The following is a 25166-nucleotide window of genomic DNA, read 5'->3' on the forward strand; positions in this document are numbered from 1 at the left end:
GTTTTTCATTTTATTCTGAGATGAACTTTTAATCCACATATAATAAAATTTTATTTGTTTAATTATTGTTGTATTTTATTTGATAGCATTTAAGCTAGTTTATTAGTATGCTTTATGAAATGCTTATTAAGAAGAAATGAACAGCGACTTAGTTTTTTTAAATATTTATATTCGCCGTGAAAAAATATCAACGGGGGTTCTTATTAAATATTGTAAAGTTAACTTTGATTTTAACCGAGGCCCCTTTGATTTTTTTCAACTTCTTGTTTTATAGCTTGATTCTGTAAATCATTGTAAAAAAATATTCTATTTTCGGATTACTCAAATACACAGTCTGCTTTTGAATAAAGTAAATTGAGGTTTCAATGGAAAAAATTAGTTTTCCTTTGACCGTTTATACCTATTGCGTACTGAAAGTATGAAAAATTAAAAATAGAAACGGATTTCCTCCCTGTTGCCTAGCGGATTTAATATTTTTTGCCGCCCCTTTAGTCCTTTGTTGCAGGGCTATAAATCGTTTTGCGTTTTCGGAATTATTTATTCCTCTCGTATAATCTGGCAAATGGGGTGTAATGTGAAATGAACAAAAAAGTACCCTGTTTTATATTGGTTTAGTTTTTGAGTGTTGTAAACTGAACATTTATATTTACGATCAACAGACCACAGATGATAAATATGATTCAGATATGAGATTTTATACGCATAAAAAATAATATGCATAAAAGTAGCCACTCTCGTTTTTTTAGTAAATAATTGCAATCGTTCTAATTGGAAATTTTGTTACCACGATATACAAGTTGAATACTAGGTTTTTCCGTATGACGAGAAATCCTTTTGTACTTCTTTTTACTTTTATGTACAGGGATATCTGGACGCAGGAGTACCTCAAGGCCATTTATTTGGACTGATCCTTTACCTCCTCTAGACTACAGAAATTCCAACTTTACTCTCCACCATTCTTGCATTTATTTCAGACAGCTGTGCTATCCTCTCATCCCGATGGCACAACTGCTTCGGAGGAACTTCAAATAAGTCATGAAAATAGCCGAACGGTTGAAGCACTGCCGTGTAAAGCTTAAAGAAAACAGAAACACCCATGTATCCTTCGAAGCAAACCCTCCATTCCTCAGTAATACTCACATTCCAAAATCAGACTGCGTGTGCTACCTTAGGTTCCATCTAGACTCAAGACTAATCTGGAACCAACGTTTCGGACTACTCTACAATCTACTGTCGCGCAAATCTAACATTTCAATGAAAAGCAAGCTGACAATCTACAAGAAAATAATAAGAACCAATCAGTACTTACAGAGTAGAACTGTGGGGAACCACCTCAACTTCCAACATCCAAAGTCTACATTTACAACAACATCCTTTACACACTAAATTCTTCTCTCACCCGGACCTAGTTGCCCAATCCTTATCCAATAAAAACCACCCTTATAATAACACCAGACGACTGAACAGAAGATGGCCACGCGACCTACAGAACGAGGATTAGTACTTGCGTACAGCTGGGAGAATTACAATGGTTGTTAACTTACCTATCGTCATATGAACTATGTCATTTGTAAATTTAACTCATAATATCCCTTTCCACTCAAGCCACCTCCCTCTTGTCCGCTACCAAAAAAGTATTAAAATACCACATAGCCCATTCACCCATCCGATCACCAAACGGATTCTGGGTCAGAAATGATACCTCTCACGCACAACAGTTAATGCATTTCCTTAACATTACAGAGACCTCTGGCGCAGTGTACCTCACGGTTATGTATTTGGACCGATCCTTTAACAGCTCAAGACTACAGATGTCCCAACTTCACCCTCCACCATTCTTGCATACCTTGCAGGCGAAACAGTTGTGCTATCCTCTCATCCCGATCGCACAACCGCTTCGGAGCAACTCCAACTAAGTCATGAAAATAGCTGGTTGATCATTTCCAACACCCTCCGAAACCTGTTCATCGTTCTGAAGTTAAATACCGTACCCACAAATCTCCATGCAGAAAAGCCCGCTGGTCATGACCTAATCACCTACAGTGTCCTGCGAAATCTACCGCACTAAACCCCCTAACCAGATCGCATACTACATATCTATTGGCCCGCTACATGTAATGTCCAAATCCTAGAATGAACCCTTTTAAAACGCTAAATACCAATCCTTGTTACCTACAAAATCATTCCCTACCACCAATTCGGTTTCCCTTCTCAACATTCCACTTTCCAACAATGTTTTATAGTAGTCGACACCATCTCATCGGCCCGAGAAAAAGAGTATTGCGTGGGTGCGTTCTTAGACGTAGCACAAGCTTTCGACAAGGTCTGGGATCGAAGCATACTTTCTAAACTTAAGCGCTTCCTACTCTCTCATGATTATCTTTCATTCAAATCCTACCTAACTGATCGCTGATTCAGAGTGAGGTGTGGCATGAATTCTCGAATGTCAAACAGATACAGATCGGTTTACCGCAAGGTAGTATCCTTGGTCCTATCCTATATATCATTTATACCGCTGACTTACCAATACATCCTGACACTATTTTCACCACCTACGCGGATGTCACCGCAATCCTATCCTTTAACTCGATCCTGTCTATGCTTCCTCCAACATCCAAGAACACCTTGAGCTTTGAAGACTGGTGTAAAAAATTGATGACAAGTCTAAACGAATAAAAATGCACTCAGTGTACTTTTACGCTGAAAAAACAGACTTGCCCTCCATTGTACATCAACAACAAAGAGATACCAGTTTCCGCTCAAGTCAAATCTCTGGGACTATATCTCGACAGCAGACTGACGTGAAATCCCCACACAAGACTAAAACAAACTTAATGAAAGAATTCAATTCACTATTTTTATGGTCCGCTTGACCAATTAATAACATTTAATTAATTAAGGTTTTAAGTTGAGATAAAAAAATCAGTGTCAAGAGCGGGATTCGAACCCACGACCTTAGTGCCCAAGGGATCGAAGTCACGATAACTCAAGTAGTAGAGTAGCGGCGTAACAAGCCGAAGGTCGTGGGTTCGAATCCCGCTGGTGACACTGACTTTTTTATCTCAACTTAATACCTTAATTAAGTGAATCTTAATGCAAGACTTGGACTACTAAGGACACTTCTGGGACCGAAACCGACTTTGACAGTTAAGACAATACTAACACTGTACAAGACTTTACTAAGACTAATATCGACGTACGGGGTGGAACTGTGGGGACAAACCTTCCAATATCCAGCGCATCCAGTCCTTCCAATCGAATGTCCTTAGACAAATTGTTAAAACACCTGATTATGTCACTAACCTCACTGTCCACAAAGACCTCAACATTCATTTTGTTAACGAACGAATCCTCTCCAGATTTCAAAACTTCATACTGCTCGAGACCTCTCCATTCATTCCCATCCTGACAGCCCAGCACGTCACCTCAACTGATCTTGACCCCTAATCATACACATAGAGTGCCAGCAACGGCCGGCTCCTCAAGGCATGTGTTTAAATTTAAAAAACTCATATGTTGTAAATAATGTTACAAATTTTAATAAATTTAATAAATATAAAAATGTTAACAGAAACAGGATAAGGACGTAGGATCAAGGTTCACAATGAAATGTTATCCTAATTTCTGATTATCATTCGAACATATCACTACAAAATTCGAGCCAATCAGCCCTAAAAGCGAAAAATAATGCATTAGTTATATTACTCACTTTATTTCAAAAGATTCTGTTTTTGTTGTGAAAATAATTTGAAAGCTATAAGTCGATATTTAAAAAAAATATGATAGAAAAATATTGTGCAGAATCGTACTGTATCAGATTATATATATTATCTGATATTTGTATTTATTTAGAAATCGTGAGATGCGGTCTGGTGTGATGTAGGTTTAAGAAAAACATTTTCTTTATCGTGCCAACGTTTCGATCTTTATTGAGATCATCTTCAGGACCTGGGATTTACAATCATTGTTTAAATTTAACAAATACATGTACGATGTGGAAAAAGGTGAATTTATACTATGCAAAACATTTTTTTTTTATATCCAATCAAAGTATTTCTACTCACTCAAAGTGTTAGTCTTCTGTGTAATTCCGCCATTCTTGCGTGTCGTGTCGAGAGTGCCAGTGAGATTTTGATATTTTGTGTTTATATACGTTGGATTTTGAAGGGGTGGGGAAAGATGTCGGTATCGAAAAGACATTTTTGTGTAAGGCTCTTTGAGCTGAAAATATGTATATACATAATCTGATACAGTACGATTCTGCACAATAGTTTTCTATCATATTTTTTTAACTATCGACTTATAGCATTCAAATTATATTAATTATCACAAAAATAAACCCCTTCGGCTTTATATTTATTAGTTATTGTTTACAATTTTAAAAGAAGCAGTTTACGACCAAAATGTAATAGATTTTGAAATAAAACAATACTCATTCATTCATTAATTTTTATAGGTTTTTTCCGTCAAATTAACCCTTTTTCACTTTAAATTAGCCTGTTGAATTAAACAGTTTTAACTTCAAATTAACTGTTTTTAATTTCAAATTTACCTGTTTACCTTCATTTTTTTAAATTTTGCAAAACAAGAAATCTCCAAAAAGTTTACGTATAAATAGCACCTACCTGTAGATCATACTCGGTTTATTAATTCGTACCCCAAATTATTGGGTTGTCCGGAAAATAATGCAGGATTTTAAGTTTTCATTAAAAAAAATCTATATAAAATATTCTGTTTACGTTTACAGGATTACTCATTTGTATGNTATTTTGATTAAAGAACATTGCTTTAAAGTAACTAGTTTCTTTTTTTTTGTTTAATACCAAAATCCTGCATTATTTTCCGGACAACCCAATAAAAATGAAACTGTCCTATTACAAATTAGAACAGATTACTTTCTAGATAGGTTTCTTTTAAAACTAAGATAGTGCTCTCATTCCATGATTCCAAAATTAGAAATCTGAAACTGGCCCAAATTAACCGAAAAAGCTTTCTCATTATTAAGTTTGGAACGGACTGGCAACTTGATCAGGCTTAGCATTTCAAAGGGTTTAACACGTTTACTTTGGAGATTCCGCCGATCCGTTCATGGCGGAAAGAACGTGAGCAAACACCTCTTAAAGGTGTCGAATCGTGAACAATAAAACCAAACACAAGGCCAGGAGAAAAGGAATACGTGCGATTGTATTCTTCCCTTTTGCAGGGGGAGTTGGGTTAGGATCCAGTATCTCACTGGAGCGTGGTTTATTAGGTCTCACCCCGCCATATGCTCTATGAAACTTTGTCTGCCCCGAATTTAATATTCTCCCGAGCAGGGATTTTCTTTTCGGCGTAGTTCGTATTTTCCATTTCCGCCTCACACTTTTCACCCACGAGGGTTGTACTTTCTCGGTTGATAATGGCTCACCATCGTTGAATTAAGTTCAACTTTTACCCTCTTTCCGAAGGACCTATCATTTAATACATAATCATTTTATTCCATATTTAACTAATATTCCAAATCTTGCTAATATATTTCTTTTATTTTACTAATTTTGTCTTGCATAAAACTAAAAATAATTCGTTTTACCCATGTTGTAGTTAATCATACGTTTCTTTTACATAACTAATTTCAAAAATGTGCACTGAAACATTTAAAACATGATTTCCTTCCGCTCCATCAAAGTGTTCCATGGAAAAGTGCCCGATAACTTTTCCATCAAACTTTTTCCTGACATCAATCTGCCATCACAACTTGATTATAAACTAAGCCCCCCCCCCCTTAATGTTAAAGAGGTACTGTCCGTCTTCCTGGATGTTTCTCCATTTTTTGGGCCTGCAGTAGAAATTGAAAAGAATGCGTCCTTTACCAATGTACCGTGAAAGATTTCCATAAACCTATTTATATTATCAACACTGCTGTTCTTCAAGGAAGTATATTGACACGAATCGTCTTTATTTTCTACACTTCTGATCTTTCCCTTCTGCATACTTTTTTCTCTCCTAATCCTGATAGCATTCATCAACATCAATTCATCCCACCATATACTTTCACCCTTCGTCAACAATATTACTGTATCTACAACTAAACCACAAACTTTTTTGGAAATGTACCTTGTCAAACTATTAAACTTGAGCCCTGTATCGAATTCACTCACTTCATTTTAACATCCTCCATACAAAAATCATCATTGTCCCCTTTGTCACCATCCATGCGATCAAGGCTGATCGAAACATCCCCCATATGACACGGGTGACCGTCGTTCACACTACAAACGCTACGAAATCACAATCAGCAGATTTGCTTAATTATATATACTTTATTTAGTTACAAATATAATTAATGACAACCGAAGTTTGAAAAAATAGACGGTAGAGAAAGAGGAAAAGAAAAAAACGAAAGAGAACAAAAGAATGAAAAAGGAAAGAAGAGAGAGAGAGGGTGTGAGGGCGGGAGAGAGCAAAATAGCGAAATACTGAAAGAGGGAGAGAGAGGCGGAGAGTGCAAAAGAGCAAAATACTGAAAGAGAGAGAGAGAAAGAGAGAGAGAGAGAGAGAGAGCGAGAGAGAACCATTTTATGTGAAACAACACAAGATAATACGCAAAAATTTAGTTATACTCATCTTATTCTTATTTTGATTTCAATACTGTTGTATCATGATTAAAAGCAACCAATGTCAGAATAATCATAGAAAGAAAATTTAGACTAGGTTCTTTATCGTTTTACTTTGCATCTGTGCCGAAATGGAACAGGCAGTAGAAACTGTAATATGATTCGATATAATAGTTATTCTTATCACTAATTTCGTGGTCCGCTTGACCAATTAATATATTACTAATAATTAAGGGTTTTAGCCGAGATAAAAAAAGTCAATGGCACGAGCGGGATTCGAACACACGATCTCCAAAATGGCAAAAAGGAGGGAAAATTCAAAAGGTGCGGTTGGGATAGGAAGTTAATGTCCGAGCGGATCGAGGTCACGATAGCTCAAGTGGTAGAGCAGCGGCGTATCTAGCCGAAGATCGTGGGTTCGAATCCCGCTCGTGCCATTGACTTTTTTATCTCGACTGAAAACCTTAATTAATTATAATAGTTACTGGTAAAATATCCTACAAATCGTTGAGATTAATAAATAAAAATTTATTTTCACCATAAATGTGTGTGTGTGTGGTGCGTGCCCGCGCGCGCGAGAGAAGTAAAGAGAGTTAGAGAGGGAGAGGGATAAAAAAGAGGAATATGGAGAGAGACAAATTGAATTCTAAATGATAACAGTAAGAGTGTGTAGGGAAGGAAATATACGTGACAAAATGTAAATAGAACAAGAAACAGACTGAAAGTGAGAGAGAGAATTTCTTTTCCCTTTTGTCTGACTTCCTATTTGCCATTTCTATTTTTTTCTCCAATTTTAGATTATTTTCTCACCCACTCTACGTTTCTACGAAGCACTCACATTCCTGTTATTTTTCACAACGTATCTGCCACTTATTTGTTTGGATAATTCTCTTCCTTTATCATTCTCTCATTCTCTCTCTTTCTCACTCGCTCTCTCTCTCTCTCTCTCTCTCTCTCTCTCTCTCTCTCTCTCGTCTCAACCTACTTATCTATCTATCTATATATCTATTTATTATTATTTACTTGTATCAATATCTATCTATCTTCTCTACCTATCTCTATTCCTCTTTCTATTTATCATCTGTATCACCTCTTATTTATCTGTATCACCATCTATCTATCTGTCTATCTATCTATCTATCTAACTGTCTTTTTACCTATCTATCTGTGTCTACCTATCTGTCTATCTACTTCTCTCTCTCTCTCTCTCTCTCTCTCTCTCTCTCTCTCTCTCTCTCTCTCTCTCTCTCTCTCTAATTTTAATATCCCTTTGTTAATAAGTAGTTGTAAATACCCTGTAAAAGAAAGTTCACTTATTTTACTTTGTCCTGAAGAAATTTTATGTTTTATTTTGAAAAGTAAAATTTAATTTTTTTAGTTATTGTTATGTCATTTTTCGTTCGCCTTCTTGTTAATATGTAAACCGATTATGTATATTATACAATGAATTGGTCAAAGTGTAAAACCAAGGAATATTTTTGTTCTATGTACTTCTAAATGATTGAGTAGAGCAATTGTAATAATAAATCTGTACTTCTCTTTAGATATAAGAGTGGTCCTTGAGACCAAATCTTGAGAGATTAGGTAAATAAAGCGATATCAATCAATCAATCTCTCTCTCTCTCTCTCTATCTATCTTTCTGTCTATCTATATCTATCTATCTATCTAAGTATCTATCTATCAATATATCTTTCTATCTATCTAAGTATCTATCTATCTATATATCTTTCTATCTATCTATGTATCTATGTATCTATCTATCTATCTATCTATCTATCTATCTATCTATCTATCTATCTATCTATCTATCTATCTATCTATCTATCTATCTATCTATCTATCTATCTATCTATCTATCTATCTATCTATCTATCTATCTATCTATCTATCTATCTATCTATCTATCTATCTATCTATCTATCTATCTATCTATCTATCTATCTATCTATCTATCTATCTATCTATCTATCTATCTATCTATCTATCTATCTATCTATCTATCTATCTATCTATCTATCTATCTATCTATCTATCTATCTATCTATCTATCTATCTATCTATCTATCTATCTATCTATCTATCTATCTATCTATCTATCTATCTATCTATCTATCTATCTATCTATCTATCTATCTATCTATCTATCTATCTATCTATCTATCTATCTATCTATCTATCTATCTATCTATCTATCTATCTATCTATCTATCTATCTATCTATCTATCTATCTATCTATCTATCTATCTATCTATCTATCTATCTATCTATCTATCTATCTATCTATCTATCTATCTATCTATCTATCTATCTATCTATCTATCTATCTATCTATCTATCTATCTATCTATCTATCTATCTATCTATCTATCTATCTATCTATCTATCTATCTATCTATCTATCTATCTATCTATCTATCTATCTATCTATCTATCTATCTATCTATCTATTTATCTATCAATTTACCATTATTTATCTGTATCAATATCTTTCTCTATCTACTCTCTATCCCCCTTTTTATTTATAATTATTTATCTTTATCACCATCTATCTATCTGTCTATCTATCTATTTATCTATCTCTATAAATGCTTCATGCATATCTTCTATACTATCCATCTTTCTATCTATCTCGGACTTCATTTTTTCGTACTTATTGTTGTTTAAATTCGCAAAGATGAAAAAACAGGCAGCACAAACTTTGTCACTTAGGAGGCTGAAAATTATTTTCATTAACATAACGTAAACTTATTAACACAAAAAACAGATTTAATGGACTACTTTTTCCAAAGTCAAGACCGACGGTCGGCTTGTATAGTGCTATTAATCATATAAAAAACGTATATACTCGAGTTACAATTTTACTTTTATTATCCGACCGACGGCCGAGTTTGTATAAAGAGGAATTTAATTGTATAACTAACTAGTTTGTTATTATTTAAATGATATGATAATATGGTGTCAGTATTGTTCATGATAATTGATTGTATTTAAGCATGTTTTTGAAAGTCACATGATAAGAATGATCAAACAGCGGATGATAACCCAAGACACCCTACTAAAGCTTTTCGTAAAATTCAAGTCACTGGTTGATCCTGAGTGGATAATCTGTTGAATAAACAAAGAGGGACCTGTCACGCTATGCCGTGACTAAGCGCCGTAGGAAATGTAATCATAAGGGTAAAGGCCCTATCCGAAAATGGAAGATTATTCGATAATAAAATCCTTTAAGGTTAAAAAGTAAGGCAATTTTAATCAATTAGCCTCAAAAAGATACGCTCTTGTCAAGGGTGTAAATGCATTAAATTTTAAACGCAATGCCGATACGGAACAAATCAACGTGGAATGACTGGACAAATTATTGAAGGCTCGCAAACAAAAGGGATTTGTAATTACGGGCTTCTGTCTAATTTTTGACTGATCGAGGAGTGAGGTTCAATTGAAATGAATTTCGGCCGATAGGTTGAAGGGAAAGTTAATTGTTTCATCGCTTTGAAAATTTTCAATCACACATTGATGGATGCATAAATGCGGGAAAAAAACAGCGCCGATTTTCTTCATGCCAACGCGTTTAAAGGTGAAATAATTAAATCAATTTATCCTCGATTTATAGATAAAATTATTATTATGTTTAAAAAGAAATATGAATTATATAAAAGAACGAGGAAAAAGAAAAAAGCGAGATAAAGTTTACTGAATCCCTTCCTACGTCAGAGTATCAACAACTTATTCAACTGGCAAGGTCCTGGAAACTTTTGAAATAACCGTGTCACAATAATGCTTTTCTCAATATCAGGGATAACGAAATAAGAATAGTGATCGATTAGGTTCCGTGGTACGATAGACCAAATAAGTTCTTTTCAATTACTTAATCTTTAAGTAAAGTATTGGTTGAGATAAAAAAGTCATTGTCACGAGCGGGATTCGAACCCCCGACCTTCAGCTCAATACGACGCTGCTCTAACCCCTTTCATTTTGCTTATTAAATCGATCAGGTTTCGTGATCCGATTGACCAAATAAATTTTTTCTATTAATTAATGTGTGGTGATTAGTGACCGTTAATCGATAATTATTCAGAAATCGCGAGATGCGGTCTGTTGTGATGTAGGTTTCAGAAAAACATTTTCTTTATCGTGCCAACGTTTCGATCTTTATTGAGATCATCTTCAGGGTTTCAAAGTGTTTTNAATGGCATAATTACACAGAAGACAAACACTTTGAGCCCTGAAGATGATCTCAATAAAGATCGAAACGTTGGCACGATAAAGAAAATGTTTTTCTGAAAACTATATCACGCCAGACCGCATCTCACGATTTCTGAATAACTATTGATTAATCTTGAAGTAATTTATTGGTTGGGATAAAAAAGTCATTGTCACGAGCGGCGTATGTAGCATAAGTTTGTGGGTTCGAATCCCACTCGTGGCACTGACTTTTTATCTCAACCAATACCTCTTGTAAAGATTAATTAATTGAAACGAACAGAACAACTTAATTTTTTCAAATTGTTTTTACTATTCCTTACAACTATCATAATTCGTCTTTAATGTATAAAGCAAAAATGTACTCACAGAACTATCTGGATATAATACATTACACATCAGCCTTACCTGGAAAAAAAGATATCTATTATTATGATTAATTTATATGTAATAGTAATAGTACTAACTGCTTTATGAAAACAAAATTAAAACATTTTTCGTTAAACTAAAGGACAAAAGCAATGCGGACATGAATCCTCAGATTCATATGCCGGAGATTATTGTTTTAAAACTGTATATATAAAATAAGTTAGAGAAGAAAAGAAAAAAATTATAAATACAAAAAAGACAATAAAAATAAACGAGCGTACAAGTATTTAAAATGAGGTGTATACACAAATTTTTGATATCTAAGAATAAATGTTAAAAATCAAATTTTTGTATCAATATCTCCAATCATGTATAGTATACCATAACAAGCATCAAAAATTTGAGAAATTCAAGAACCGCAATAGCTCACTTTTTGCTAGAGCAAAATGAGCAATGTGTAAGAGCAGAATCTCACCATATTTGAGCACGCTGTCAAAAAGTGATCGACAGAACGAGAATAGCATAGGGACCGTATACCAAAGCTACCCCTATTCCAGACAGTTGCATTTAGTTATAAAACCTCATATATCAACTTAAAAACCAATCCTCCGAAGGTGACAGGATTGTTTTTTCTGAAGATTGTGGGATCATTGTCAAAAGCAAGGATGTGTAGGTAAGTTTTTAAGTATAAATTGAGTAAAGCAGAGGAGCAAAACTCTTCCCTGAGGAACACCCTAGTACTAAGGACAAGATATTGAAGTTTTGTGGGAAGCATGGAAGCAACAATCATCAAGACGGATTGAAGAAGAAGGTTGCTGGTAGGATGTGTCTGAGCTTCCACAATAGTCCAGAATGTACCGGTGAAAAGCTTGTTGTATATTCAAGAACACAAAATATTACTTTAGCTCAAGGGAGATGGAAAGGCAATATCCAATGCCGAATTGGTGATCGCGATTTGTGTCAGTAGGAATTTAATTAGACAATTGGATCGATAGGAGGTTTTCTAATATTTGTGGTGGAAAGGTCTAGAAATTAAAGGGAATAGTAATAAATTAAGGTCAAAGACTAGGTTGTTTGATGATGACCGGAGCATTTTCAACGACACCACCCTAGCTCTTGAAATCATAACCAATACCACACCCCTTCACATTGAGGATAAGGTCAGAGCACTAATCAGCTGCTACAGATTAATTAGCGAGGGCGGCTCGAATCATAAGTGCAACAACATAGGCCACTCGAAAATCTCACAACTATTGAGTAAGGTTAACGGTCAATTATTAAGCGTTAGTGATAAAAAGATTAAAACCCCTTCGGAGAACAAGCACTTTCAGGTAGTCACCACTTGTGATTAAAATTATAGTATGGATGATGACCATCGTAACGTAGACTGCTACACAGATGGATCACTTATCAAATGAAGAGGGAGTGGTGCAGGAATCTACATACCAAAATTAGGAATCAGCATCTTCTCCCCTCTTGGCAATAACACCTCCGTTTTTCAGGCGGAAATCTGGGCCATTAATGTGTGTTGTAGAACACTTATGGAAAATAAAATTAAGGGAAACGATATTAAAATCTTTTCGGACAGTCAGGCTAGTCTTAGGGCATTACAAAAAGATTTGTCAACCTCACGACTGGTGGAGGAAACTATAGATCTTATCAATAGGATCTCTTTCAAGTTTGAGAGTAAGTTGACCCTTATTTGGATATCAGCACATAAAGGACACCATGGCAATGAAAAGGTGGATGGCCTAGCCAAAGAAGGTTCTAATACTGCGTTTGTCGGGCCACAACCGGTATTACCTCACTCTATGAGCACAGCGAAAGAGAGTATCATTAACTGGGCATGAAACAATTCCTTAGGGAGTGGAATTTATCCCCCGGACACAGGCAATTGAAAGAGTTTGTTAAGGCGATCAAACCAGCAGAATCGAAATGGCTACTCTCTAACACAAAGAAGGGAATTAGGAGGCTAATAGGTATTACTGACGGGCCACTGCCCACTGAGAAGACACCTCTTCGTAATGGGTATCCTACCAGATCCCTTTTGCCGCTCCTGCAAAATAAAAGAAGAAACGGCAAGGGCCTTACCTCGCAGAGTGTGATAGGTATGCTAGGTCTAGATTTGAAATCTTTGAACGAGAGGACATCACCAAATCACTCCCCGAGAAAAATGGTCCAAAATCTTGGGGTTGGGGTTTGTAAACAAGTCCAAGAGGTTTATGCGGGACACGTGAGCCGACCAAGTCCCGGACCTTTTAGGGATGGGGTACGAGTCTACCCAGGCATTTAAACCCTCGGGTCTGGGTCGCCCACCCTGCATAATATATACAATATATGCAATGAAAGGCGGTTAAGGCGGATGGGTCGGTACGAGCTAGGCAATGGATTAGCTGTTTTTGGTTTTGAGATTTTTCAAAGGTTAAGGAAATGGTTGCGCATAAAACCCTCTTGACTATGTAACGTAATGGCTTTTTTAGGTACTTGAGATAGGATGATTGGAGGGATTAGGTCGTAACCGTAATATTGCCATCAAATTTTATAAAAACTGCAGTATTCTATTGATTATTCGGAAATCGTGAGATGCGGCCTGGTGTGACTTATGTTTCCGAAAAACATTTTCTTTATTGTGCCAACGTTTCAATCTTTATTGGGATCATCTTCAGGGCTCATAGTGTTTGTTTTCTTCGTAATTGTGCCATTCTTGCGTGTCGTGTTGAGATTGCTCTCTATATTAAAGCAAGGATGTCATATCGCCCCTTCCAAAATTTAAAAATATGTATACAAAAATAATAAATACTAATAATAATTAATGAAAACATAAAAACCTGACCAATTACGTGAGCCAATGTAGAACGAAGGTGTTAAAATTGGCTAACCAAAATTACATTTTTTTGAATCTCAGGCTTTCCTATGGACAGATTCGTTTTTCAGGAAGTTATCATACATGGAAAATTAGGCTAAAATGTGACCATTATCCGCCTTCTAAATTTTGTTATAATTACATTTTTTATTATAAGTTGTAGTAAACAAATCGCAGAAAAATATGTTAGGAAAGGATAATAAAGTTTCATTCTTCAAGAAAGTCAAACTTTAAATTTGTCGAAAATGGGGTTTTTCTGGATTGGATTTGCGATTCGAGGTCATTCTATATTTTCAACAATTTCACAAATAACAATTAATACACCACAAGAATAGCATCACACTTGATACCCTGAAGATGATCCGCATAAAGGTCGAAAAGTCGGCAAAAAATTGAAAAATAGGTTTTTGTAAATTACCTCATTCTTGACCGCTTCTCACGACTTAAATAAATTGTTAAACTTTAATTTAATTATTAGAAGAGTTTTTTTTTAAGTTCAGTTTTATACCATAGACTGTGTTTTGTCTGTACCCGTAAAATCACGTTTTAGCAATTGAATATTATTTCTACGTTATTGACACTGATCTTTGAAAAATTAAGTACATTTATAGTCAGTTTATTAGTAGAAGCAATTTTAAGTGATTTTGTGCATGAAGTTTTTTCAGAGGATTTACGGAAGAGGTCAACACAGAGAAAAACTTCCTTTCGGTTTTCGCCGAGCTTTCGACAGTTTTTATACTGTCATCTTCAGGGCCTGTTTTATTATCATATCAAAAACAATTAAAAACATGAAAAACAAATTGCACAAAAATTGAACAACGGGGTGGCAAAACCAACTTTTTTCAGGTCTATCACGTATATACCTGAAGTGTCCCAAAAATTAAAAAGGCTCTTCAAGCACAAATTTGGGGATGCAGGAATTGCTTATAAGTATAAGAACAACCTAAATATATTACATGCAAATCTAAAAACGAAAGAACCAATCGGATCACTTTGCAATGTGGTCTATCAGGTGTCGTTTCGGGAATAGAATGTCAACTATGTAGGTCAAACTAAGCAAAAATTGTCTGCACGGTTGGACCAACACAGGTTGGATTGCGACAATAAGAAAAAGATATCGGGACTTGCTACCCATGCGTTAAACCGTAATCTCTTTTTCAAGTTCGACTCCCCGAAAATCTTGTCCGGGGAGTCGAACTTGGAAAGGAGATTACTGACCGAAAAAGTATATATATATATCAGTGTTACCCCAAATACTTGTAATCTACAAACCGATAGGTTGGGATCCATTTCGGTCTATGCAGGCCTCCTAAACGAATACAAAAATTCAAAGCAAAGGATGGAAATGAGAACGTCGCCCTAGTGGCGGAATCTGTTAACCAGGGGAGAGAAAACGAGTTTATCCCGTAGCCTTTGTTCCTCTCGTCGAAGAGGGTTTGTTTTTTGTTTTTTTTTTTTTGATCTGTGATCTTAATGTAATTTAAATGTAAGATAAGTTAATTGTACATATGTATGTATAAGAAACACACTGTGATCGCATGTACCTGAAAACAAAAAAAGAAGGTTTTTAATAGTTTTTTAGCCTTATATAAGGTAACCTTTTCTCGACCACGTTTTTTAATTTTTATTGTACTTATAGTTGTAATTTTTAAATATATAAATATTAATTAAATTTAAATAATGTTTAAATGCTGAGCGCCAAAAAAAAACGTAATGCACTTCTGTGCCCAAAACACCATGTCTTTTTATTTCCCCATTAAGTTTAAGTAAGATATTTCAATTTTTGTGCAATTTGCTTTTCAAGTTTTTAATTTTTTTATATGATCAAACAGGCCCTGAAGATGACAGTATAAAAACTGTCGAAACCTCGACGAAAACCGAAAGGATGTTTTTCTCTGTGTTGACCTCTTCCGTAGATCCTCTGAAAAAACTTCATGTTTCCAGCAGGTCGATAATCCTGCTCATCGTGATTTTGTGCACTTAAGTTCAAAAAAAAAAAAATTAATTCACATAGGATTTTTAATGATTATACTGGTATAAACAAATTTCCAATAGGATCAAAGTTTAACAACATAAGGGGAACTTTTTGGAAAAAAGTTGTTAAAGTTTGCAGTAACTTCAAAAGGGAAATATCTCAAATGAAATTGAGAATCAGAATTTGGTCAAAGTGAAGTTTTATTCAAATTTTTCGTATATATAACCTCATTAAGTATTGACTTCTTTTCACAGAACAACCTGTGTTTTAAAACAACTCTTTGCATAACAGGTAATACTGACTTAACACGTTAGAATTCTTTAAATTTTTTAAAATTTGATTTTCCTCCACATATTTGTTCGATTAATCCCCCCCCCCAAAAAAAAACATATTTTCCCACAAACGAATTATCATTACATCTTTCCTTATCGAATGTTATTACAGATATTTTGATCGGAACGGATAGCTAACCATCACCTAGGGGCTTCACGTAATGAACCAGAGATACAAGACACTGCCCCCACGAGATTGGAGGCTTATACAAGCCATTAATATCACCCAACTACGCAAGTCCCATGATGTAAATTTTAATTAAATTCACCTCCTATCCTAAAGCTTTGACATCTACAGCCTCGTGAATCTCGGATTCGTCATTTTAAATAATCTCTCATCAGATTTACAAACCTTGGCAATTGATTATTTTCACCATGAGCACGGATTTAATAATTAAAGGTTCTATTGAACAAACAATGTATTTGACATTCTTCAAAAAAGACCCACCATTAAAACTGGGTAATTAAAATTTCACACTAACATATTATGTGCGATGATTAGTGACAGTTAGTCGATGATTATTCAGAAATCGTGAGATGAGGTCTGGTGTGATGTAGGTTTCAGAAAAACATTTTTCTTATCGTGCTAACGTTTCGATCTTTATTGAGATCATCTTCAGGGATTGAGATTTACAAACTTTAAATTCACTAATTTCGTGGTCCGCTGGACCAATTAATATATTACAATTAATTAAGTTTTTTAGTTGAGATAAAAAAGTCAGTGGCAAGAGCGGGATTCGAACCCACGATCTTCGGCTTGATACGCCGCTGCTCTACCACTTGAGCTATCGTGAACTCGATCCTCGGACACCAACTTCTCTCTTTATCTCAACTAAAAACCTTAATTATTTATTATATATTAATTGGTCAAGAGGACTACGAAATTAGTGAATTTAATGATTAAAAATGAAGTATACTTCACTAAAGCTCTCCGTGGCCATTTCATTTGTCGTCGAGAATCCAACCCAATTACACGACATTTGAAAAATGGCAAAAAGGAGGGAAAATTCAAAAGGTGGGGTTGAGATAGGAAGTTAGTGTCCGAGTGGATCGAGGTCACGATAGATCAAGTGGTAGAGCAGCGGCGTATCAAGCCGAAGATCGTCGGTTCGAATCCCGCTAGTGCCATTGACTTTTTTATCTCAACTAAAAACCTTAATTAATTGTAATTTACAAACATTGTTTAAATTTAACAAATACATGTAGGATGTTGAAAAAAGTGAATTTATACAATGCAAAACATATAATTTTCATATTCAATCAAAGTATTTGTACTCACTCAAAGTGTTTGTTTTCTGCGTAAGTGTGCCATTCTTGCGTCTCGTGTTGAGAGCAAAAACAGTAATATCTCACTGGCACTCCCAACATGACACTCAAGAATGGCACACTTACGCAAAAAACAAACACTTTGAGTGAGTAGAAATACTTTGATTGAATATAAAAAATATATTTTTTGCATTGTATAAATTCACTTTTTTCCACATCCTACATGTATTTGTTAAATTTAAACAATGTTTTGTCAATCCCAGGCCCTGAAGAAGGTCTCAATAAAGATCGAAACGTTGACACAATAAGAAAAATATTTTTCTGAAACCTACATTACAACAGACCGCATCTCACGATTTCTGAATAATCACTAACATTTTATGTTAACATATTTTTTATGTACACCAAAATATACGATATAAAATCTATCAACATCAATCTATCACTATGTAAATATTACTCTATTTATTCATTATTACATTACTTAATTAGTATTTATGAAATATTCGGTTGAAAATTAATATTCGTTAAATTTGTAGTCTATAATTATGTTTTTCGAAACAATATATGTTTTGTTTCCCAATTCGTGCCGTGGATGTTTGAGAAGAAAATGTTATGGTTATATTTTTAAATATTCGAATTAAAAATTGTAGTTGATATATTTAATATGGAAAGTTAGACCAACAGTTTCATTTTTATATTTTTATCATTATACCATTTTCTCCGGTCCCATAATTTTTGTTTCCTCATTTTTTTATAACATTTAGTTTACAAAATATTTTGCAAGTATTTTGTAGGTATTGGGTGTGCGAAAAATAGCAGAAACAAAATATATGACTTTAAAATGGCACAGGATCGACCATAGGCAAAATAATGTTTTTCAACGTACGGCAATATTATACAGGATCGATGAGATTATAGTAAATATATAAAAAGGTAAGAAAAGTCGCTTCCAGTGAAAGTAAAGTAGGCCAAGGGAAAAAAAATCCTATTTCTTTCAAGCAAAGCCCTTAAATATGAATTTTTATAGCAAACAAAAAATAGACATTTCCTGGCTGGATCACTCGGGAGCCGGTAATCCACTTAAAAATATTCCATAACCCCTTTGCATTTTGTTCAATTTCCATGGTAATACAACCATCAGAAAGCGGGATTTTCTATTTTTCTGTCTGTGTCAACAGTGTAGATCATTATAAGTGAGGAAAAAAAATATTAAATGGACTAAAAACTCTTAGTTCTTTTTATTTTATAACTACACGTAGAGCACATTCATGTTACTGACGTCCTTTTAAAGCAATAAACTTTTTTTGTGATTAAACACCTTTGGTTTTGCCTAAAAATTTGCTTCTCACATGTTTTCGTTTTGCACAAAATTATTATATACATGGTTCTTTCGTAAACAAATATTTTACATTTTTTTGCTATGTAGTTCGATGAGTCAAAACGACAAAATTGTATTTGAGAGCGTGCTCGGGATTATTGACTTATCCTACGTAAAAGAGATGTCTACTGACATATGATAAACTTAAAACGGGAGAAAACCATATTAAACAAAATTGAGTTACTTACTAATTTTTTTTACATCAACGTACTAGGGAGGGGCAACTGATTTGGGATTTCAGATTTTACTTAAACATTTTGGTAAAACTAAGTTAAAAAGCATGGCTAAAAAAAAGTAATTTGTTAAGAAGGAGAATAAAATAATACGGACAATTGTATTAAATGAGTTTAAATATAAAAACGTTAGAAAACCTAAATACTTTCTAAGTAATGTGGATCAAAATTCTTAATTGAAATAAATGATAAAGCAATATTAATAATTTGTGTGTCTCAGGGACCTGTTGTATCATAATTTGTTGAAGTGGTGGGATTTTTTTTTTTTTTTTTTTTTTTTGCCAAAGTTTCATATCATAGTCATATCCAATTCACATTTCAAAACACTTTCACCAAACCAATATGACACCACAAGAATAACACATTATGTGAGTATAAAATACTTGGTTCAAAATTTAAATTTACGTCTGTTTTGCATTGAATAAAGGTCGAAACGTCGGCAAAAAAAAATTGAAAAGGGATGTTTTCTAAACTATTACATTCTTGACAGCCCCACACTTTAACAAATTAAGAATAATAATTTTGTTGCAACGAAAATATATATTTTTGAGATAAATTCGCCGATGCTGTGTTAAAAATCATAACTCGTTTGCATTTTATCTAAATTGAACGTTTGAGAGAAGAATATTTAATTTTTCAGGGTATTTCAACGACGAATGACATTTAAAATGTGAAAAACGTGGTTGAAAAAATCTCTTCTAACGTTTTCCTTAATTTTCTCAGAATTAATTTTGAGGAAAAATATCTTTAAAGGTTTGCTTTCTAAATGTTTGATTTTTTTAGAAAATCAGAAAAGTGGTGAACTAATAGAGCCCAAATGTAGTTATTTTTTCTTTTCTGTAAAAGTTTAAATTACAGATTTAAATAGAGCTTATAAGAATAAGAATTATATTTGGCAAATTTGCCTGTATAAGTTATTTTACTAGAAGATATTTTTCTAAATTTCTATAATTTAAACAAATTTAATAAAATTTTACGTAATATTTTCTCATAGGTACACAAACAGATCAAATGATATATGAAGATATGTAAATTACCTCTCGGCTCATAGGGCTCTTGATTTAGACTTTCTTTTTTACATAAAAATCGTTTCGCAATCTTGTTAGATCGCGTGAAAATTATTTATTGAAATTCTTTTGTATAATTACATATTTTTTGTGTGTACATCCGGGGTATTGAATAAAATTGGAAATGAATCGAAATATTATATTGACGGTTGATACAGAATTTTGGTGTTCTTTTCATCCAGATTAGATTTTTATGTTGAGTTTCAATAGCCGACATATAGAAACTTTTCTCCCTTAGAATTCTGTACGTGGTCGAACATATGTCAACATCGATGACTGGAGGTTATGACGTCATAAATTGGGCGAAAACTTTTATTTCTGATTAACACAACTTCAACAAATATTGTGCTTCTTTTATTTTGTTAATGTATTTATTCTTTTATAGTTCATGGCTTTTTAATTGAGATTAATGTGGAAAAAATTGTATTTGGTTGTCCGGAAAATTATGAAAGTTTTGATGTTTTCTTTCGATTACACCTCCATTTAATAAAGTCTTTACGCTTGATTGGTTATCCACGAATGTCAATTCTTTTTTCCTCTCCAAACCTTTCATGTTTACCTTAGTACCATTGGAACTTTTGAAATAATTCATACTTTACTAAGATGCCGACGCGTGATTTACCCGTAATTTAATCTTAAAAGAGGTTACACTGGCAAAAAAATCCTCATAAGATCTGATTGCCAAGCAGCCATTAAAGCATTAGCATGCAAAAAATCACATCAAAATTAGTCAGTGAATGTATCCAAAATCTCCAAAACTTGGGGAAACACAACAACCTGATGATATGTTGAGTGCCAGGACACAAAGGAATTTTGGGTAATGACAAAGCAGACAGTCTTGCCAGAGGAGGATCTGCAAGAACAAACATAGGCCCTGAACCTATACTTGGGACAACAAAAACAAATATAGAATCCTTCATCACAGAATGGATCCAAACAAAACAAAAAGAGAAGTGGATAAACTCTAGATAGATATAGTATATTTATGGTGAAAAAACCTTCACCAAGACTGGCAAAAGCATTGCTGCAATTGGAGAGGGCCAAACTCAGAGGAGTGGTAGAACTGCTTACCGGTCACTGGCATCTGAGAAAACATCTACACAACATGGGTATATACAACGATGATCCCATTTGCAGATTACGTAATGAGGAGAAAAAACAGCAACTCATATCATCTTCGAATGCAAAGCATCAGCTCAATGGAGATTTAACCTAACGTACGGAAAAAAACGTAGGGAATCAAATTGCAGCAGCGACAGTCAATGACCTGATAGTTCTAAGGAGAAGGATTGAGTCTATTGCATTGACCTAAGGAACTAGGAAGGTACAATAAGCCAAAAGGCTGCAGTGCCTGGGGAGCGCAAACCCCGCTTTCCAGTATCCTTTTTTACCATACCATGCCATACCCGTAAATTAAATCGGGGGGAACGGACGCCAAACGACCACAAACATTAATTGGGTGAGTGAGTGCACCGTTCTAAGACAATTTAAGAAAATTTCCAGAGAGTGTTTTAGCCTTGAAGACAAGATGGCCGTGGAAGGGATTTCTTCCCTAGATTATGACTTTCTGCGAGTTTTGGTCCGAAGCGAATCCCAGAAAAACTGTTTGAGATCTTGCAGAGAATCTTTCAGTTTGGAATTGACCTTCTCTGATCACGTTAAGGCAATTAGAACGAAGAAAAACCTCGAAAGTTCATTTTTTTGGCGTTAACCTTATTAGCCACAGCCAAAACTTGCTTTCCTTATACATTAAATAACCTCCAAAAGATTCAACATTATGACTTCTTCACCGATACAGAAACGAACCTTTCCTGGATAGAATTGTTATTTGTGTCGAAAAGTCGATTTTGTACGGTAACATCAGATTCTTGACAGTAGTTCAACAAAGGAGAAGTAGTACCACAATTCTCAAAGCCCCCAACTCATTAAAAAAAAAAAAAAAAAATAATGATCAATTTGGTGTACGTTATTTGAGCTGTTTTACTAACTGCAAGTTTTTGAATCCTGACGTAACAATTAATGCCAAATTGTATTAATTTTTAAACTGAAGTAATTCAACAGAAATTGGCATTCAAACCTTCTTTGGGCAATCGGAAAAGGCCGATTTTGTTACACAAGAACATGTCGCACATGTGACAACACGTAAACTGTACGATCTCGGTTATGAGAGCTCACCATTCCCATTCTCCAGACCTGTCGCCAACCGACTACCGTTTATTCAGATACCTACGTTTTCCAACATAAAAATTTATTGACCGACAGCGGTTAGAAAATGGGCTTACAGAAATTGCGAATAATAAAGGTTAAAAATTCTATTCAGAGGGTTTAGACAAGTTACCATCATGCTACGAAAAGCGTATTGAGAGGATTATAAGAAATAAAAAAAATGTTTAAAATCATTTATGTAACTGTTTTTTTATTTTATAACCATGATTCCATTATTTTCTGGATAACGCAATAAAATAGTTTAATTGCTTGTCCGCGACACCCGTTGTTCGGTTAGTTGGGTATTAAACCTATATGGCAGGGATTATTTGATTTTACCTTTTTCTTTTTTTTTTAGAAAGCAGGTTTCTAAATACTTTATCTTTAATTACACATGTTTAATAACTTTAGCTACAAATCTTGATGATAAATAATTTGGCAATGATGAAATTATCCCCGATCCTATTGGATGTAAAATTGTCTGAAATAAGCCAATCCAAACGCGTGCAAGGATAATTCCGTTAGAAGTAAAATATGAGACTATTATCTAATCCCGACTTTTCTGGGCCGTGTTTATACCATCTATGGTCTATGAAACTTAGAACTTCTATTCTATGTCTAAAATGGGAAGAGAATAATGGCCCATTATCCTACCCCAAACTTCAGGTTCCTGATTTATGCAAGGGTCAGGGATAGAAACAGCAAATTCTCCCTTGCCGGAGAGAAGGCCGCGTACTTTATCCCTGAATTATCGATTGAGTTGTACCTCTAAACCTTCGTGGGCTCCGTTTTTTCAACAAAATTGAGGCAATAACGTGCACAGCGCATTTTCCACTGGAAAACACGAATCTAATTTATTACGAGTTAAAGCTTTGTTGTTCGTTTTGTACGGATTAAATAAAGTGAAAAAAATATAATCATCATACAATGTATATTACAACACTAAAGATTTGCAGTAGAATATAACACATAAAAAATTGTTTATTTATTTCAAGAAAACCTTTAATATTTGATACTCAAACATGCAGAACTTCTTAAGTTTAAATTAGAATGATTTATACATAACATTGATATGTTATTGTACTTCAATATAAAATAAATCAAAATCTATTAACATTTGAACAATTTGAGAAATTGACATAAATATAGAAAATAACAATCAGAGAGAGAGAGAGAGAGAGAGAGAGAGAGATGGGTGAGAAAAAGTGAGAGTACGTAATTTCACATTATATATGCATGCCTAGCTGTCTTAGGTATTGTTATAAAAATGAAAATAGTTGTAAAGTATATGCTATATTGGACCAGAGATCAGGAACGAAGTATTTTAGAAAAAAACCGTTTTCATTTTTCTGAGGTGATGAACATGAAAATCGACACTGAAATCAAACTGACACGTGTAGATGCCAAAAACAAGAAAGCATTAGCAAATTTTGCAATTAAAATGTACAAACATCTGACAAATGTTATAAAAAACATAAAAAGTTAAAGATTTTGTTGAAAATAAGGATCAAATTTATAAGAAATTCAATAGAATTGGTGATTTTGATTCAGAGACAGAGAGAGAGGGAGTAAAAGAGAGAGGGAGAGGGTTAGGGAGAGAGAGTGAGTGAGAGGGAGTGAGAGAGAGAGAGAGAGAGAGAGAGTGAGAAAGAGGGAGGGAGGGGTGGGTGAGGGAGAGGGAGAGGGAGAGAGAGTGAGAGAGAGAGAGAGAGAGAGAGAGAGAGGGAGAGAGAGAGAGTGTGGGAGAGAGAGAGAGAGAGAGAGAGAGAGAGAGAGTGTGGGAGGGGTGAGGGATAGGGAGAACGAAAGGGAGTGAGAGAGAGGGTGGAGGGGAATAGTGAGAGGGAGAGGGAGGGTGAGAGAGAGAGAGAGGGAGAGGAAGAGAGAGAGAGAGTGAGGTAGAGGGAGTGAGAGGGGGCGAGAGACAAAGGGAGAGGGTGAGAGGGAGAGGGAGTGAGAAAGAGAGGGATAAAAAGAGGGAGTAGGAGAGGGGGAGAGAAAGAAAGAGAGAGAGAGTGAGAGAGAGAGTGAGAGAGAGAGAGAGGGGGAGAGATAGGGAGAGAGAGCGGGAGAGGGTGAGAGAGTGAGAGAGAGAAAGAGCGGGGAGTACAGACAGATAGCCTAAGATAGCGAGGAGTGATAAAGAGAGAGAAAGAGTTTTTTACAAAAATAACACAATGATGGTAAAGTTAACAAATTATATATTAAAATTAATATTTTCATATGAACAAACATTTTTTTTTATTGAACAATGGTTTAATTTTGAATAAAAAAAATTAAAAACAAAAAATTTGGTATAAACGGCATCAGAAAATGTAAAAGTGAGTATGCAGGGATGGTAAAACAACAAAAAACACATTCACCTCATTTTAAATTCTATACAATTCCGTAAAGAATAAGTGATGTATTCATTTTAAAAATTCGTAAGATGCTTTCTACATGAATACATTTTTTTTGTGCACAAGGCAATCTGTATACAATATTTGAGTTATTATTCTATATTTTCCAGTTGAAATAAAAAACCTTTGATCAAATTTTTTAACCAAGATAAACAGCAATGGGATTTCGCTATTGTCCAGAGGGTTCACCCAAATAAAAAATCAGTTTATTTTGAGCAAGGTGTTTGTTTGTAAAGTTATCGTGTGCTCTTCTGTCGAGGAAAAACATCTTTTCGAGGGAT

At 34.5% G+C, this 25166-nt stretch overlaps 1 protein-coding gene and 1 long non-coding RNA gene across 3 annotated transcripts in view; both read right to left on the reverse strand.

Annotated features, from left to right (window-relative positions):
- Positions 1-25166, reverse strand: part of LOC106673401 (SCY1-like protein 2) — a 456897-nt gene that overhangs the window by 346086 nt on the left and 85645 nt on the right. The gene's annotated exons all lie outside the window — the stretch shown is intronic.
- On the reverse strand, positions 183-3472 carry LOC106673904. The gene is made up of 3 exons (XR_001341441.2): positions 3304-3472; positions 1141-1274; positions 183-1074 (listed from the first exon to the last, which is right to left on the reverse strand). It is a non-coding gene; the product is annotated as an uncharacterized LOC106673904 (long non-coding RNA).

Source organism: Cimex lectularius, unplaced genomic scaffold, assembly GCF_000648675.2.
Source record: "Cimex lectularius strain Harlan isolate CLEC.00 unplaced genomic scaffold, Clec_2.1 scaffold123, whole genome shotgun sequence".
In the NCBI taxonomy this organism is placed as follows: Eukaryota; Metazoa; Arthropoda; class Insecta; order Hemiptera; family Cimicidae; genus Cimex; species Cimex lectularius.